This window comes from Phoca vitulina, unplaced genomic scaffold, assembly GCF_004348235.1.
Source record: "Phoca vitulina isolate PV1807 unplaced genomic scaffold, GSC_HSeal_1.0 scaffold6, whole genome shotgun sequence".
NCBI classification, from domain to species: Eukaryota; Metazoa; Chordata; class Mammalia; order Carnivora; family Phocidae; genus Phoca; species Phoca vitulina.
In genome coordinates, this window is record NW_022589709.1 from 10434873 (window position 1) to 10453178 (window position 18306).

Consider the following 18306-nt stretch of genomic DNA (forward strand, 5'->3'; position numbering starts at 1 on the left):
CACATTGGGCGTGGAGTCTGCTTAGAATTCTCTCTTTCCCTCTCTCTCTGCCCCCTCCCCCATGATTGTGCAAGCACTCTCTCTCTGCCTCTAAAAAAACAAAATTAAAAAAATAATAAATAAATAATTGAATTCATGAATTAAAATTTTGTTTACAAAAGTATAAACATGGTATATACAACAACAGAATACTATAGATCAGTAAAAATAAACTAATATTACTTTCAGTAATGTATATAAATCTTAGCATTATTATACTGAGTAATAACAGTAACTTATTTTTTTAAAATAGCAATCTCTTCCTATTTTTTTAAAGATTTATTTATTTATGTGTGTGTGTGTTTGAGAGAGAGAGAGCTTAAGCACGCAAGTGGAGGGAAGGGGCAAAGGGGAGAATCTTTAAGCAGACTCCTCACTGAGTGTAGAGCCTGATGTAGGGCTCAATTCCATGACCCATGAAATCATGATCTGAGCCAAAACCAAGAGTCAAGACACTTAACCAACTGAGCCACCCAAGCACTCTAAGAGTAACTTTAAAAAGATTACATAGGGTGTGTGCCGTTTTATAAAGTTAAAAATAACTAAAACGATGTGTTTTTTTGGATACACACTGTATTAAGGAATTCTGCACACATACAGCCCCAAGAGATTGATCATCCAGGATGATTGTTATTTTGGGTTGCGGGAGGAAGACAAAAAGTTTAGAAGACCATGTGGGCTCATGTTAGTTACCGTCAAGGCTCTACTTTTCATAATAGATGTAGGTTGACTATGTTATTAAAAATAAGCAAACAAATAACTAAATAGGAGAGAATCTTTCATGTCTTGAAACAAGCATTATAATTAATCTAGGTCCTAGGAAAATAAATAGTTTTTAAGAGACATATAAAACTTTGCAATAGAACTTATAATTTTTCCTCTCTCTCCCTCTCCATCAAGAGTCATTTGAAATACTAAATATATTTCTGCTTCTTCCAATTCCAAAATTCTCTGGTTTTTCAAATGTCAGCAGTCACACAACTCAGAGAGAAGCTTTTGATACTCACATTTATTGTAATATAGAATATAAATGCATTTTGATTCTGCTTCTTGAACTTAAAAAGCTTGTATGGTTAAAATTGCAAACCCAGGAAGTGAGGGATCATTATTTTGAATCACAAACTGAGATGATTTTATACAAGGAAATATATAAGAAGTAAGCAATGAATGATGGAGGGGGGCCGGAGAGAACAAAATAAAGATATTAAAGTAGTATGTTAAGGAGGAGCCAAAGCAAGAATTGCTGATTTTATTTTATTTTATTTTATTTATTTATTCACACATACATACATATATACATACATACATTCATACATTCAGGTGTCATATTTAAATGACTGAGTGATTATTAAAAATCCAGTCTTCAGGGGCAGAAAAATAGATGTCGAAGGTCATCTAAGATTCACCTAATCCATTTCATTAGCCTTCACATTATTCGGAGTAATTCCCTTGCAGAACGGTTAGATTGGATAAACAATACGTTTTCTCTGATTTTATCACAGTTCTTTAAAAACAAAACAAAAACTGAATTGGAAACAGACCAAGAACCCATTTCAAGCACTCATGACCTACCAGAGGGGAGACCTCACATTCCAAAGATTCAGTTATGTAGGTTATAGCCATTTGCTACAGGCTTTAGGGATGATCTACATGTTTTGGTCAAACTGAAATACTACTTTTAAGATTTGGAATTCATTTCAATGTAACAGTCATATAAAGTATTCTGCCTTGCTAAAAGAATGGTAAATATATTAAATATGTTCATCAAATCATTATAAAGTCTAGCTATTTATCATATACCTGTTGCAATTTGACCAAATCAGTCAAGACAAGGAAGCTTCTTCAAATTTCTTTCTCTAGGTCCTATATCTTTAGGTCCAGATAGATACAGTGAAGGCTTGGGACATAAGCTTTTTGACAATCCAAATGCATGTTTTATCTTTACTATTTTAGAGTCAGTAAACCACAAGCAAGCTATGCCAGGCTATGCCTGGGCATCTCAGACTTACACCTTTGTCACCATTTACAGTTTAGGGGGAAGAATGCATTCAGGTTTCCCATTGCTACATTTCAGGATTTCATTAGTGTGTGAGGCTTCCCAAATCAGTATTTCAAGTGACAGATGATTTTGTTGTGCCCCTTCTCCACAGCATCAATATCCACTATTCTATGGAGGATTAACTAGAGTAAGCACCCTGCAGTCACTGCTTATGAATTGTAAATGTGTGACAATTATGGCTCTTGAGGTAGAAAACACATTTTTTATAGTGATTTGTGGGGCCCATTTTTATTGGGAATGAGCTTAAAACTGCCAGATTCATTAGCTACTTGAGCTACACTGGTCATATCCTTTGTGTGTTTGTGCATTAGGCTTTCTTAATCAGAGAAATAAGCTTACATAATTTCTTTTAAACTACACATAGTGGGGAAGGAGGTATTCAACACGGGAAGAATTGTGAGAAAAACTATAAAGTAGAAATGCCAAGAGTGGATGCACATTAAAAAATATTTAATGAGCAATAAAATGCTTCTGGAGCGATTCCAAGGGATGCACAGCGTAGTCCGGGGAAGAAACAGTGAGCTCCAGTAGTTCTTCTTGGGAATGGTACCACTGGGAGAGTCCGATTATTTTCTGCTGCTCAGGTCCCCTTGTCTGGTCGTCTATCTTATTTTTTTCCTATTTGGAGTTATTAACAGTAAACTGATGTTGAGATATTTACAGGAAAGATGATTTCAAAGGTTGAATGATACCTCATCTTTCACCAAAAGGCCACAAGGAGGATCTCAATGTGTGACAAACTGAGAGTTTCCCTACGAAAGGAGTATCGTATACATAAAAACAGAAAAAGCATAAAGTTTAAGGACATTTTTTCAGGACATCCACAAACTAATGAAGTATATAAGGGAGTGTGTGTATACACACACATGTATACACATATATAAGTACATATTTATATATAATTTTTATATATTTACTATATATAATGGATATATTACCTATATAAATGGTATAAATGAGGTGATGTTTACCCTAATAACTTAATGCCATTGGTATTTACTCAGTAAATATCCGTTGTACCAGGTACTCCGCTAGGTTTGGGATGCAATAACAATAGAAGCAGCTTTCACTTTATGAAACTTACATTCTAATTGGGTTACGAGAAGGCTGTTAATCAAATAATTACGCAAATTAATGTATAATTAATAATTGTGCTGTCAAGGAGAGGGGCATGTTATTGTGGAAGTGTGTGATAAGGGGATGTGAATTGGCTTGTTCTCTGGCTCCCCTAATAACCCTCATCATTTGGACCTTTCAACTTCCGTCTGGACTTCTGAATCTCTCTGTGTGCCAGCCTAGTATCTCAGAAGTGATGAAGCACAAGTACAATACTGCTTTTCACTTCATCTGTCTGCAGATTCTCTTAGGACCATCCTACCTAGGAAAGAAAACTCTAGGTTTACATAACAAAACCATAGGTTTTTCCAGAGTTCTGGTGAATGATCTCCAGCTTGGGGCAGGGCTGGTTGACCATTCCCAAATCCCCTCTTTCTGATGGTTGATTCATGTGTCAACTTGGCTGGGCTATCGTGCCCAGTTGTTTGGTCAAACAGCAATATAGATGTTGCTGTGATGTTAACTTCTAGATGTGATTGAACATTTACAATCATTGGACTACATAATGTGGGTAGGCCTCATCAGTCAGTTGAAGGTCTTAAGAGCTCAAACTCGGGTTTCATGGGAAAGAAGGAATTCTCCCTCAGGACTGTAACATAGAAATCCTGCCTCAGTTTCCATCCTGCTGGCCTGTCCTGTGGATTTCAGACTCAGGGCTGCAAAATGAACTCTTATTTGAATTTCCAGCCTGTGAGGCTGCCCTATAGATTTTGGACTTTCCAGGCCCTACAGTCATGTGAGCCAATTCATTAAATTAAATTTTATTCTCTATATAAGTATCTCATCGGTTCTGTGTCTCTGGAGAACCCTGTCTGGTATACTACTAAACTGCTAAAAAATAGATTAAATAACCTGCAGTTGGTTTTCTTAGAAGCAAACACTGAACTGAATCTTCATGTGTAAATGATTTAGCAGAGTTCCTTCCAGTAAGAAACCAGTAAAGGTGTGGAGGTGTGGAGGAGAGAGGATAGTGAAGGGATGTGTTCCATCAAGAATGGAAGTTCAAGCAAAGTTCTAGCCTTATCCTGGTTTTATGGGGAGTGAATTACACCTGAAAGTTGGTTCTACCTTGAGGAAAGGAGCTCAACTTTCATATTTGCAGCATTTAGTCATTGGATAGGGATTAGTAGGGCCCTCTAACTCCTAGAAACTGCTGGCTTTCGGTGCTGCTGGTACAACTTGTTGGAAGCAGAGCACACAGACACTACAAAATAGTAAACTGGATCTGCAGTAATGTGAGTGAAGCATGGGCAGTCATGTTACATAGATAGTTAACAAATTTGGTTGATTTGGCCTAAGCCATGCCATATGCCAACTACTTTAATAATGTGCAACGGCAAAGAAAACAATGATGGGTTAACCATAGAATTTAATATGGTCATATCTCTCTTACACAGGAAAGAAATATTCTTCCTTTTCCTGCTGTCCAAGAATAGGAGAAAACTGTAGGTCAAATCCCATCTCAGTAAATCAATTGATAGCTGACACCCTACTGTGTTCCCAGCCCCGCACTAGATGCTAAGGAAGAAACAGAGGAGTACAAGACCTCTTTCCTCCTCTCCAGAACTCGGCAAATATAGATTGGAAAATGATATATGTGAACTTTCATTATCTAAGTGAACTTTGAGCCTCTTCTTCATTTTGATGTGAGGATGGTAGTGATATTTCTTTTCATCTGACTGATATGAACCTTAGATAAATGCATGGAAAATGGTTAGCACAGAGAAAACCATAAATGGGACCTATTTCTAATTTTTATTCTTTTGCTGGACTATAACATCATGAAGTCAGGAGTCTTGTTTTCCTCACCATTTTTCGCCTAGATCCTAGCATATTTCCTGACTCATAATAGGCATTTTATATGTTTCAATGCAGGAACAGGAGACATTAACTAAGATAAAGATTGATTTTTCCTCTTGCCTTTTGCTTAACATTGTAACATTTTTTTTTTTAAACATGGGATACTCAAGGGCAAAGAGTTAATGCTAGTTGTGAGTTACATACAACTGGCAGTTAATGATAAGTAATAATATTTGAGTCAATTTTATATATATATTTATATATTGTTCTTCAGGGATGTAACCATTGTTTATTAGCCTTTAGGGAAATGTCTTAAGTGTGAGGGAAAATAGAAGATATATGGGGCACAGGTATTTGCTGAGCTGTCTGCATACACTCTTCTCATCTGCAAACTTATTAGCTACATACCGTCATCTATATCTTCTGATTGCTCTAATTATAGCCAATTAAATAGCCTTCATCTACCTGAAATGTATTCCTCTCTTGACAAGCTAAGACTGCACCCAGGAAAGGGGGCTGTATGTTTGTTTCTTCAGTCATTTACTCCTTCGTCCCCATGCATATCTGCCATGGGGAATGCATCTCCCCATTGTGCTGGCACCACTATATACTTTGGAAATAAAAAGATGAATAAAATCTCTCCTCTCCGGTGATTAAAAAGCTAGTAGGGCAACACATATTTTTAGAAGTTTGCTCTTGTGGCATGCAATAAATAATAATAGATCTGCTGAACAAATCTTAAATTTACAATGTGAATTTTTGCTTATGCATACATCCATGTAATCACTATCTATAAAAGAAAAAAAATAAATAAAAGTATTCCAGGAGACTCCTTTATGTCCCTTCCTAGTCAGTAAGTCCCCATCTAGAGAGAACAATTTTTCTGTCTTCTAGTGCCCTGGATTAGATTTACCTGTAAAGAGACATTTAAAGAGATCATTTTGATACTATTTAAAATCACTAGACACAAATGGGTCCAAGAAGATGTTAAATGATAATGAAGCAAAAGAGGACCAACAAGCGTAAGAAAATGCATCTTTATAGAGGTGGTAACATTTTAGTTATATTGAGAAGGATGATACAAGTTGATGAAAAAGCAGAGAAAGAGGGACTTCCATGCAGAAAAAAACACGGCATGCACAGTGAGCATTCTGTGTTTAGCAGGTGGCAAGTAGATCATTTTTCTAGACATTAAATTCCATGATAAGAGAGGCATGGGGAATCAGCTCGAAAGGTAAATTTGCATCAGATATAAAACTTTTCATAATATGTTAGGAGTTTAACTACTATGCCGTGAGCAAGAGGAGGCCAGAAATGCTCTAATTTTTAGATGGGGAAGAAATTTGGAAAGGGGTAATGTGAGGATAACTTGCACAGCACTGAGGCAACATTTCCCACTGAATAAGAAAATATTACCAGAATCATAACGCCCAAATGGCAACTCTATTGTCTCTTTCTGATGAGTATTTTCCCAGGTCTTCCTTCAAACTCAAATTGCACAGTGTATTATGGGAGGTATTAGAGACTTTATAAGAGAAAATTTCACATGTTTAAATGTTTTAGGCAGTACAGGGTTAAACCTAGTAGGTTTCTTTCATAAATAACTTCACAGTACCTTTCATATGTGCATTAGGAATATTGGGAAGAGGGAATATATTTTCTCTTACACTTGTATTTGGCTGAAAAACATAAAAAAATAATTTAGAGTATCTCATCATATGGATAGTGTTCTATAGTACACAGTTTGGGAAATGTTGTTATATGATAGAAAAATGAAAAATGGCCTATCAGAAAGTTTACCTCTATCATGCAGATTCCTAAACTGGGAAGGTCAAGCTATAGCCACATCATTCTAAAATGTGTGATCATTGCCATAATTTTAATCAAATCATCTGTTAACCCAGAGGTTTTCATCCTGGGATCTAAATTCCCAGAAATCTTCAAAGATAGTAACAGAGGGACCTTAGTGATGGAAGATAGGGAGCCCTTCCCCCAATGAAAATATTTGAGAGTTTGTGAAATACATTTGTCTTCAAAATTGAAATCCTGCTCTCAAAAGTAAGATATTAAAGGGAGAGAGGGCTCTGTGAAGGAGAACCCCTGTTAAATAACAAGAAAGGCTCCAGAGGCTAACTCAGGAGCAAGCTTGAGGGATAGCTCAGTGCCACGGAGGTCGAAAGCTACACGAGTATGAAATGCTGTGAGGGTGGACTTGCAGAAATTTTGTTCTGACTGGATGAGTTCACAGCCACAATTCTGGGTTTGAATTTAAGGGCAAACTGTGTGTCAGTCTGGCTGGATACATTCACTAAAACAAATGATGAACTCTCCACTTGAAAAACAATGAAGTAAATATCTGCAATGGCCCTTCATTCTGCAGGCCCTTAGAAATAGTTATAAATTAAGAATTTAAGACAGAGTATCTATACTATGCCTGGTTCAGTTTCATTTTTCTACATTTCCCTCCTGGTATTCAGAGCCTACAGATACTCAGAAGAAGGAAAGAATATACATACAGTACATACTTAAAATGTTGAGATATAAAATGTCTGGTTTTTTATATCTTGGTCATTGCAATAATCCAGGATAAATGTGTATCCCATTGTTGTTTGCCTATAGTTCTTTTTTATCACTATTTTTAGATTTTATTTATATTCAAGTTAGTTAACATATAGCATACTATTAGTTTCAGGGGTAGAATTTAGTGATTCATCAGTTGCATATATCACCCAGTGCTCATTACGTTCACGTGCCCTCCTTAATGCCCATCACCCAGTTACCCCACCCCCCCTTCCCTCCAGCAACCCTCAGTTTGTTCCCTATAATTAAGAATCTGTTATGGTTTGCCTCCCATTCTGTTTTTATCTTATTTTTTCCTTCCCTTCCCCTATGCTCATCTGTTTTGTTATTATATGACTATTAAAAATTCAGGGAAAAAATAAAATATTCTCAACAGCAGTACACAAAGCATCACTTCTATTTTTCATTTAAGATAACAATAACAACTTAGAATAAATTTTCATGTTTCTGCATATCACTATGGCTGTAGTTTAAAAATAAAATTTAGAAAACTTCTGCTATTCCTCTTTTGGTCTACTTTATATTATTATTAGTAGTATTTTGCCTACAAAATTTATAGAATTGGCTTGCTTCCAACCATATAACTCCAAAAGCATACTGTTTCTAACAATATTACTTTATGGCAAAGGAAAATCTTCCTGCCACAAATGTTTAATTAATGTCACAATGAAGGTAAAACTACCTCCAAGTTAGGAGAACTAAATATATTTATCCTAAATATTACCTTTTAAATTAGATAAAGTTTTGAAAATCTGCTATCAACTTACTATTTCTATGACCATTTGCTAATAATCACCATAATTGTAATGATTGTCTACCTTCATTTATCATTTATAGTGCCTTATAGAAGAAAAAGCACATACAACATACCCATGTGCATAGTAGGCGCTAGTATGCTCCTCTTACAGAAAAAGAAATCAGAGTTCAGAAAAGATGTCCTATGTCATCTAGTAACCAGGATTCCAACCTGATTTCATGAAGAAACTATAAACTGTATGTAGAGCCTAACAATTTAGAGAAATAATTAAATCATTATGTTCTAATGCTAGAAGGAGGTCCAAATACCATCTGGTTTGATCAGATGCAATGTGATGATAAAAGCTCAGACATGTCCAGTCATCTCCTCAGTGTTACCCCACCCCCATCCCCATTATCTTAACTCCTTGGAGGCAGCATTAACGTTCTAGTTCCAGACCTGTGACACTTTGCTAATGAGCTTTTTCTGTTCTCTTAGGAGGATTTACCTCCTTAATTTTTGCAATTTTATTTCTTTTTTTTTTTTCACATTGACCAACCATTTTAATATCATAGAGTCTTAAATTATTTAGAACAGTAAAGAATGATGCTAGCCACCAAATCCAATCTAACCTCTTCAATTTCTGGATAAGAGAACAAAACCCAGTGTGGTTATATAATTTTCCCAGCATAGCCCAGCCATATCCTAATTTGGCAAAATCTCTTTGTGATCATCTTAGTCGACTTATTTGCAAATCTAAACTCTGATTTTATAATGGTTAAAGCAGCTCTCTTACTACTTTTCAGTTATATTGGAATGATCACCAGCAAATACTGTTTTAGTAGGTATTCTCAGATTCAGAAGAGCAATAAATGTTATTGAGTGATAGATAAAATTCACTATTATAATAGATCCTGAAACTGTTAATATGACTAGTAGCACAAGATAGAAGAGCAATTGGTAATATTCACCAGTGTTGTCTTGGAAGAGCTAGAATAAGACGCTGGATTTCAACATGAACACCAGTCTTAAAATATATATTTCCATGTTAAATATATTGAACATTTTTATGGACCATATAATACATGCAAAATAGAATCTGTGCAAATGTACAATTTCATGTATATAGTTACACACATGCACACATACATTGTGTGTGTGTGTGTGTCTGTCTTGTTTAGTTCCTATCTGTATACTATAGTATGGTTCAAAAGTACCTTTTCTGTTAAAACTACTGCTTGATTCTCAACACCTTGCTATCTTATCTTCCTTCCCTTCAATCTCTCAGTTAATGGGATTTCTATAAACCTGCACAACAGTGGGCTTGGTAGCTAGGCAGATTAGCCTGTGGGCTTTCATCCTTGGAACCTGGTTCAAATTCAGGCCCCACCAAAATTTCCAATAATCATCCATGGGCAGATTGCTCTCAAAAGGGCATGAAGCCTAGTTTATCTTTGAACTTGATTTGGAGCTGCTTTTACATCCATCCTAGACTTGAGGTTTCATTCATGCAACTGAGAAAAAGGTATGAAATGTGGGCTTCTGCCTTTGGGCTGTAACTAGTTTCCCTTCTGGAAACAGCAACAACAACAACAACTCAGTACAAATATCCAAAAGTAAAGCAATATTGTCTTTGCATGTCTTTACAACCCCTTTATTACAAGGGTCTGATAGTAGTTTTCACTGTCTCCTCATACTATGTTCTAACTATATTATTGCTCATAGACAGACAAATTATAGAGTGATTTCATCATATTATTCCTTTAATTAAAAGCCTGTAATGATGCTTCTTTGTTGTCTGTTCTACATTAGATCCATATATTCCTGAATTGCAAGTTCCAACCTACAGACTTTTTTTTTTCTTCTGCAGTTAACAACTTTCTAATCAGGCGGGAAAACTTACCATCTATACATAGCATACTTCTTTCTTTCTTTCTTTCTTTCTTTTCATATAATGTATTATTTGTTTCAGAGGTACAGGTCTGTGATTCAACAGTCTTACACAATTCACAGCGCTCACCATAGCACATACCCTCCCCAATGTCTGTCTTTTCTGAGCATTTAATTCTGTTACTGCTCCCCACCCTGTTCCTTTTCACTTGCTGGAATGCCTTCAGTCTTCTTTTTCAGTCCCACCTATCCGTTATGGGCTGACTGACTTCATCTCCTCCCATAAGCTGTGCTTCTGCCATATCATTCAACAAAAGCTCAGTCTTCTATAAGGTAGATTAGAAAGAGCACTAAATTAGAAATCAGGAAACATCCTTCTATTCATCTCTATTTCATTAATTAGCTGTGTATCTACAGCAAGATATTGATGAGGATGAGGAAGATGATGGTGGTAATGTAGTAAAAACAATTACGGTTATTTTCTGAGTACCTGCTAGAATCTGGGCAGGATGCTGGGTGTTCTTTCTGAGGCTTATTTCAATATGATACCATGAATATATAACCCTAATATTCAATCCTAAACATAGCTTGTATGTAAGACTCACTAGCCCTTTTAATAGAGAAAAACGTGGGGAATTTTAAGCAATTTGCCAGGTAGCAATAGAGCCCAGACTTCAACCCATCTGTTTGATTGCTTTGTCTCATTTCTAATTGTGATGCTGCTAATCCTCTCCTCTTAATCTGAGTTTCACCTATCAAGTGAAGGAATCTAGACAGGTGATCATGAGGTCCTTATAGCTCGAGAATTACAATGGTTTTATGAATTCTTACTTGTTTCCACTGTGCCATATAATATTTTTTAAATATCTGTGACAGATTAGATTTCTCCTATTTGATGGATACATATATAAAATGTATATATATAACACAAATAATGCTGAGTATTCAGTTAAGATTTTTTTTGTAGGCAAAATAAAAATTTTAAAAATACATAGCCTACAGCCTTTTATTTGCACTAAATCTAGAAATAAAACACTGCAGAACCACTTCACTGAAAGATTTACTTAACAAGGGTTTGAATCCTCCCTACTTTGAAGAAAATTTTATTTTAAGCAAGTGGGACACCATGTTAAGCACAGTGTCTATAAACTAAAACTTAAGAGATTTGAATATTCTTAATGTCTTTGTTCTGCATGATCCCAATACTATGAACTTTCAAACCTTTTAAAATGGGAAAAGATTAAGAATGACATATAATTTTGAAAGAAACTATTGTCTATTATTACTAATTATAATAGATTTATTCAGAATGAATAATATCTAGAAAATGTTCATGACCTTTTATTCCCCAAGATGGTGGAGAAGCTAGATGGCTAGCCAATTTTTCATTAGGAATCAACTGAGTCTGCAAATCTATTCTCACAAATATTAGTAAGAATAAAAACTGTTAAGAAAAATGTTCATCTTCAAATAAATTTATTTCCTTTTTTCAGTGCAGCCACCCTAAATTAATTGATATCAAGTCAGAATGATTATAATATCCATTTCCATTCAAAAATTCTAATAATGAAATTTGTCCTTCCATATTTCTGTTTATTTTATTCACTCATTCTTGCATAATAGAGAGCAATAGTTAAATTTTTAGAAATTTCCCAGTTACTTATATTTACATTTTATTGGTGCCAAATCAGATGTGAACAGCCAATTTGATCATTGGAGCTGACATTAGTGTATCAAACAAGAGAGCATTTAGTAGTTGATCAATCCACCTAGAAAGAGTCTTTCAAGTCTCCAGCTTAGCCTCAAGATAATTAGGACATTTTCTTGCTTAAAAAAAGCATTTCTCAGTTTATCAATATAATCATTACCATTATTTATTTAACCAACAATTTAAAGGAAACACTGGGGCACAATAATCATTTCGGAGTCGCTCAGAATGAGATTTCAAATCCTGGTGTCACTCTCCATTGGACATTATGGTAATCCCTTCAAGTCTCTATTTCCTTATTCTAGAATATAAACAGTAAAAGTGTCATCCCAATAGTGTTTCTGTAAGGATTAAATGAAATCCTACAAATGAGTTCATCAGAATGCCTTGCACCTAATACACATTTGATAAATGTATATGTTTAATTAATGTATGACAAATTAGGCATAGTTAATGGCATGGTTGAGGAAAATGTCAATACTTTCAAGAAGAGAGAAATAGTTGGGTGGGAGGGGTAATAAACTATTTAAGAACATACTAGTCTTACACCTTCTCATTGCATGTACTTCAACCTATATTTTAAAAAAATTAGTCTGGAACTGAATGTATTCTAGGACTTAGGGTATTATATCCTATTCTTTTTATCCTATATAGTTCATGCATTTATTCATTTCTCTTTTATGCTGAAAGGATTATAGGGTTATTTAAAGATGCATCTAGACATAGTAGCTAAGACCCATCCATAGTCTGGAGGCCTACAGACTGGGATTAGGATATATTCTAAATAGTTTACATCCACTCCCCCTGCTTGTGTTCCCTCTCTCGCTGTGTCTCTCTGTCAAATGTCAAACACCCAATTTAGCACTGTCTGCCCTTAGCATACTGCATTCATTTTTTTTAAAGAAAAAATTCATTACCATGTATCCAGAACTCTATTAGTGAAAGGTATATCATCATAAATGAAAAATGCTCCTTACCTCTATGGATTTGATAGTCTAGAGCAGTTGTTGGAAAACTGCAGCCCACAGGCCAAATCTGTATAGGCTATTATCTACTTTTGGGCCACAGATACAATAATTTAAAATATTGTCGTTGACAGCTTTTGCACTAGAAAGGGAGAGTTCAGTAGTTGCCGCAGAGACCTGAGGGTGGCAAAACCTAAAATATTTTCTATCTGTCCCTTTGCCAAAAGTATTTGCCAACTCATGGTCTACAGGAAAAAGTAGACATTGAATAAAGAAATGGATACATATTTAATTTTAACAAAATTGTGATAGGTGCTATTAAAGAAAATAATATGGCAGACCTAATTTGAGTGGTGTGGCCAGGCTTCCATTACAATAACATAGCTAATAACCCCAAATCTCAGTGACCTAATACAATACAAATTTGGCTTTTGTTCACACAAAGCCAGCCGCTGTCCAGCCAGCTCCCTAAGGCATCTGTCTTCTTTGAGATGCCTCAGTGATCCATCAGGGTCGTTGGCTCCACCATCTCAACAAGTTCACTGTTAAAAAGGAAGAGAGTCTGAAAGAATCATAGAGGAGGTTTTCACTGACCCAGCCTAGAGGTGACATTTGTCATTTCTGTTCATATGTCATTGGCTGGAACTAGTCACACGGCTGTGCCTAACTTCAGAGAAATGGGAAGTATCTCCCAGATGTGTAAGAAGGAACGGAAGTCCCAAAATTGTTGAGCACAAATAAAATTTGCTCCATCATTCTGAGAAAGTTATGTCTAATCTGAAACCTGAAGATGGAGAATAAGGAAGGAAGGTAATGAGGAAACAGAATCTGAAAGGAAACAGGATTTGAGAAGATGAAAAAAAAAAAAAAAAAAGTAAAGCCTCAATGTGTTCCAAGAATCAAAGACCAATGAGTTGTAGGGAAAGTGGAGTAAGATGTGATTAGGGCAGAATTCAGGAGAAAGATCAGGCAGGGCCTTATAAGCTCTGTGTATGTTTGAGTATTATTCACTTGGCAGTCAGTAGAAGGTTGAAAACGCAGGACATCATCTCATTTATGTTATAAAGAACCACGTTACTTTCTGAGCGAGAATAGATTGGAGAACTTGTCTATGTCAGGTAAACCTAGATGAAATTCCTTCTCTTTTATTATGAATTTCCTTGCCATCTCATTTATAGATATGGAAAAAAATTTTAATATTTTGCCACTGAAGGTCATAAAACAGTTATAAGAATTAATAAAAAGAGAATTATTCTATTGCAGAGATTAAGACATACACATAAACTGAAAAGTTATTTCCTTGAGAAATTGAACCTAACACTTGCCACAAATCCCCCAGACCCATCCCTGTTCATATAGATTATGCACCAGCGAGGAGACAGAGATTAATGATGAAGAACCTTATCAGGAGCCTCTTTTGTTTTTCTTGCTATAAAATGTAGTTTATGGAACCACTCCATCCTGAAAGAAAGCCCATGTTTGTTCTCTTGTTTTCATTCCCTTTCTCTCTTCAGGTGCCAAAGAGTTTTTATATGTTAAAGAGATGGATTTTTATGAAAAAGGAAAATATCATTTTTTGGTTGACTCTTAGGCATAAATTTTATAAATACTAGGTAATAAATCATGGAGCTCCAAATAATATATGTGATATTATAAATGTAATTTCAGTGTTTTCATGACTAGCTAAATAACACAACTCATCCACAGTGCAATCACACCTCTTATAACAATTCTTATATACATATATCAGGTTAATTATAGCCTGCGTATCTGACAAGAATTTTATGACAGCTGAAAACAGTTTTCATTTCTCTTTATAAGTAGGTGATATCTTTTCTTATTTGGGGATTATTTTATTAGTTGTATTCAGCATGAGTTATAAAGAATTCTCTAAAATCCACAGTTCAAGTTTATGAGATTGCTAAGATTCTAAATGCAACTCTATGGGTTCTTTCCCAGTTAAAGTTAACCCTGAGTTTTATGCCACACATCACCTTCATACAAACACTTCCTCTAAGGAGCCAAGGAAGAACCAGCTCCTTTTATGACTACTGACTCTAAAACAATTTGTCCGGTAGAAGAAACGGTTTGCATCTTCTCTCTTCAACGTGGAATTTGTTGTAGAGCCCTCATGACTCTGACACTCACTAAAATTGAAGGAGAAAAACCTCCTTTGGAGGCACCATGATTTTCAAAAAAGTAAAGTGCTCTGATTTTATAGATATCTTTGTGTATTAGCAGAGGAATGTTGGATAAATCCACAAGAAATGGCACTTCCCTTCTAAATATTATTTGAGTTGGGAAATGGAATGAACACAAATCTGTATTTTAAAAATATAAACTGTGGCTCTACTTGTCCTGTGACAGCATGAAAATCGCATATTTAATCAGGAAAAAAAAATGAAGCATAAACTGAGTGTCTTTTCCGTGTAGAATACGGCCATATCAAGGTAAATCGTTTGCCAACGGCTCCTCAATTATAGTTTTTCATGTCCTATGTATGAGAACCAGCACACTTTTATTTTGATAATTTCAAAAGTTATATGATGAATTAAAGCAAATGATACTGGAGAAATTGAGGATGGAACTGGAGGGTATTATGCTGAGCGAAATAAGTCAATCAGAGAAAGACATGTATCATATGACCTCACTGATATGAGGAATTCTTAATCTCAGGAAACAAACTGAGGGTTGCTGGAGTGGTGGGGGGTGGGGGGGATGGGGTGGCTGGGTGATAGACACTGGGGAGGGTATGTGCTATGGTGAGCGCTGTGAATTGTGCAAGACTAATGAATCACAGACCTGTACCTCTGAAACAAATAATACATTATATGTTAAAAAAAAAAAAAAGAAGAAGAAGAAGATAGCAGGAGGGGAAGAATGAAGGGTGGGAATCGGAGGGGGAGACGAACCATGAGAGACGATGGACTCTGAGAAACAAACTGAGGGATCTAGAGGGGAGGGGGGTGGGGGGATGGGTTAGCCTGGTGATGGGTATTAAAGAAGGCATGTTCTGCAGGGAGCACTGGGTGTTATATGCAAACAATGAATCATGGAACATGACATCAAAAACTAATGATGTCATGTATGGTGATTAACATAACACAATAATAAAAAAATGCAAAATAAATAAATAAAAAGAACTGTTAGAGGGGCACGTGGGTAGCTTAGTTAGTTGAGCGTCTGACTCTTGATTTTGGCTCAGTTCATGATCTTAGGGTCCTGAGATCAAGGCCTTCATCAGGCGCTGTGCTCATCACAGAGTCTGCTTTTGTACCTCTCCCTCTGCTCCTTCCCCTTCTCTCCCCCTGTTTTCTCTCGCTCAAATAAATAAATATATAAATAAATAAAATAAAATCTTAAAAAAAAAACTGTTAGAATTATAGTAGTTAATTGTGGGTGCTTAATATGCGCCAGACACTGTGCTAAGCACTTTTCATGTATTTCCTCTTTTAATCCTTACCAGAACTATGAGGTAGAGATATTATTATTCCCATTTGACAGGATAGGAAGTTAAATCTTGAGCATTTCCTTGATGTTATACATGGAAGATCAGAAATAAGAATTTATTATTTTCTTCAGACCCAATTTTGAATTTTAGTTTTCCCTAAGTTAAACTCTCTCTTCAATAAACAGGAAGAAAAAAAGAGAGAGAGAGAGAGAGAGACTTTTGAATATTCCCAAAAGACACCAAATCTGGGTAGTAGTTTGGCACAAGGATTAAATGGATTACTAATAATTCAATGATCATAAGCATAGAACGGTCTTTTGTGGAATGCCACAAGTCTCTGAGCCACTTGACAATTTTTTTAATGCTAAGGTAAGTGTTTACATGGTTGTTTACAAAAAAACAAAACAAAACAGTGTGTGTCTGTGTGTAGATGATTATGAGGAGATAACAAACACCAGGATGGCTGTCACACAATTTAAAACAGTAAACACTTTCGAACAGAATGTATTTTAATTAAAATAAGTCTTTAATTTGGGTCAAGAAAAAAAATAATAGTAATTCTCTGTTGAAAAGAAAACAAATATTTGAGTGTGCTAACATTTCGGTAGGTACTTTGCCTAAAGTATTTTAAGTTTTGCAACCAATCATCTTTTTTTTAAAAAAACAGATAAGGCTTTTAAAAAGTTGAATAACTTATCAGGGTCACAGAGTGGAGAAGGAATTCAAGAATAGATCTTTCTGTCACCAGTCATTATATGTATGTGTGAGCGTGGGTGTTTGTTTTTTTTTTACCTTTGAAATATTGCTTTCTATCAAGCACATTATAAATAATAGCATGTGAAAAAAAAACAGGTTTTAATTAAAAACTCAATTAGCAAGAGTTAACAAATCAGCATAGCTAAAACCCAAACACAGTTTTTCCTTATATTAATTAAGATACGGAGTAAGAAGATCTGGAGTAAGAAAGGAGTTAGTCTGTCCCTCCCTCACTCTGAAGTGTTCATGGCCCATGTGGAAACCTGACTTGCAGCCAGGGCCACAGACTTGAAAAACATTGACAAATGGCATAAAGCAAAGACAGATACCAAGTTGAGAGACCATCTCTCAGGAGGAACAGTGAAAAGAATGGGACATATTTGTTAGAGAATTAAAAAAAAAAAGTGTAGCAATTTGGTTAGACAAAACAACCAGCTTTATTTTTTTTTTTTTTTAATATTTTATTTATTTATTTGACAGAGAGAGAACACAAGTAAGCAGAGTGGCAGGCAGATGGAGAGGGAGAAGCAGGCTCCCTGCTGAGCAGGGAACCGGATGTGGGGCTCGATCCCAGGACCCCAGGATCATGACCTGAGCCGAAGGCAGCCGCTTAACCGACTGAGCCACCCAGGTGTCCCCAAGCTTTATTTTTTAAAAGGATTCCTTTGTATAAAAATTTTTTCAAAAAAAAAATAATATATTGGCCCCAGCTACTTAAAATGAACATGTTTGTCTATTTATGTATCTGCATGGTCCTAAACCAATAAAGGCATAATTGTTATTGTTAAAAAAAAAGGATGCAAATTACCAGTGTAGTATGTTATTTTGAACAAAGTGGAAATGGTTACTACATTTCTCCAAGGAGAAATTCTGGTAATATATGAAATTCTGTGCTATTAGGCCTGTCCCCCTGCTTCAAAAAATTAGAGGAAGTGACTTTTGAAAGCAGGTTAGAAGTACCTAAAACTTTAACAAGACTTAAGAATACACTTTTTGAGGGGCACCTGGGTGGCTCAGTCATTAAGCGTCTGCCTTCGGCTCAGGTCATGATCCCAGGGTCCTGGGATCGAGCCCCACATCGGGCTCCCTGCTCTGCGGGAAGCCTGCTTCTCTCTCTCCCACTACCCCCTGCTTGTGTTTCCTCTCTCGCTGTGTCTCTCTCTGTTAAATAAATAAAATCTTTAAAAAAAAAAAAAAAATACACTT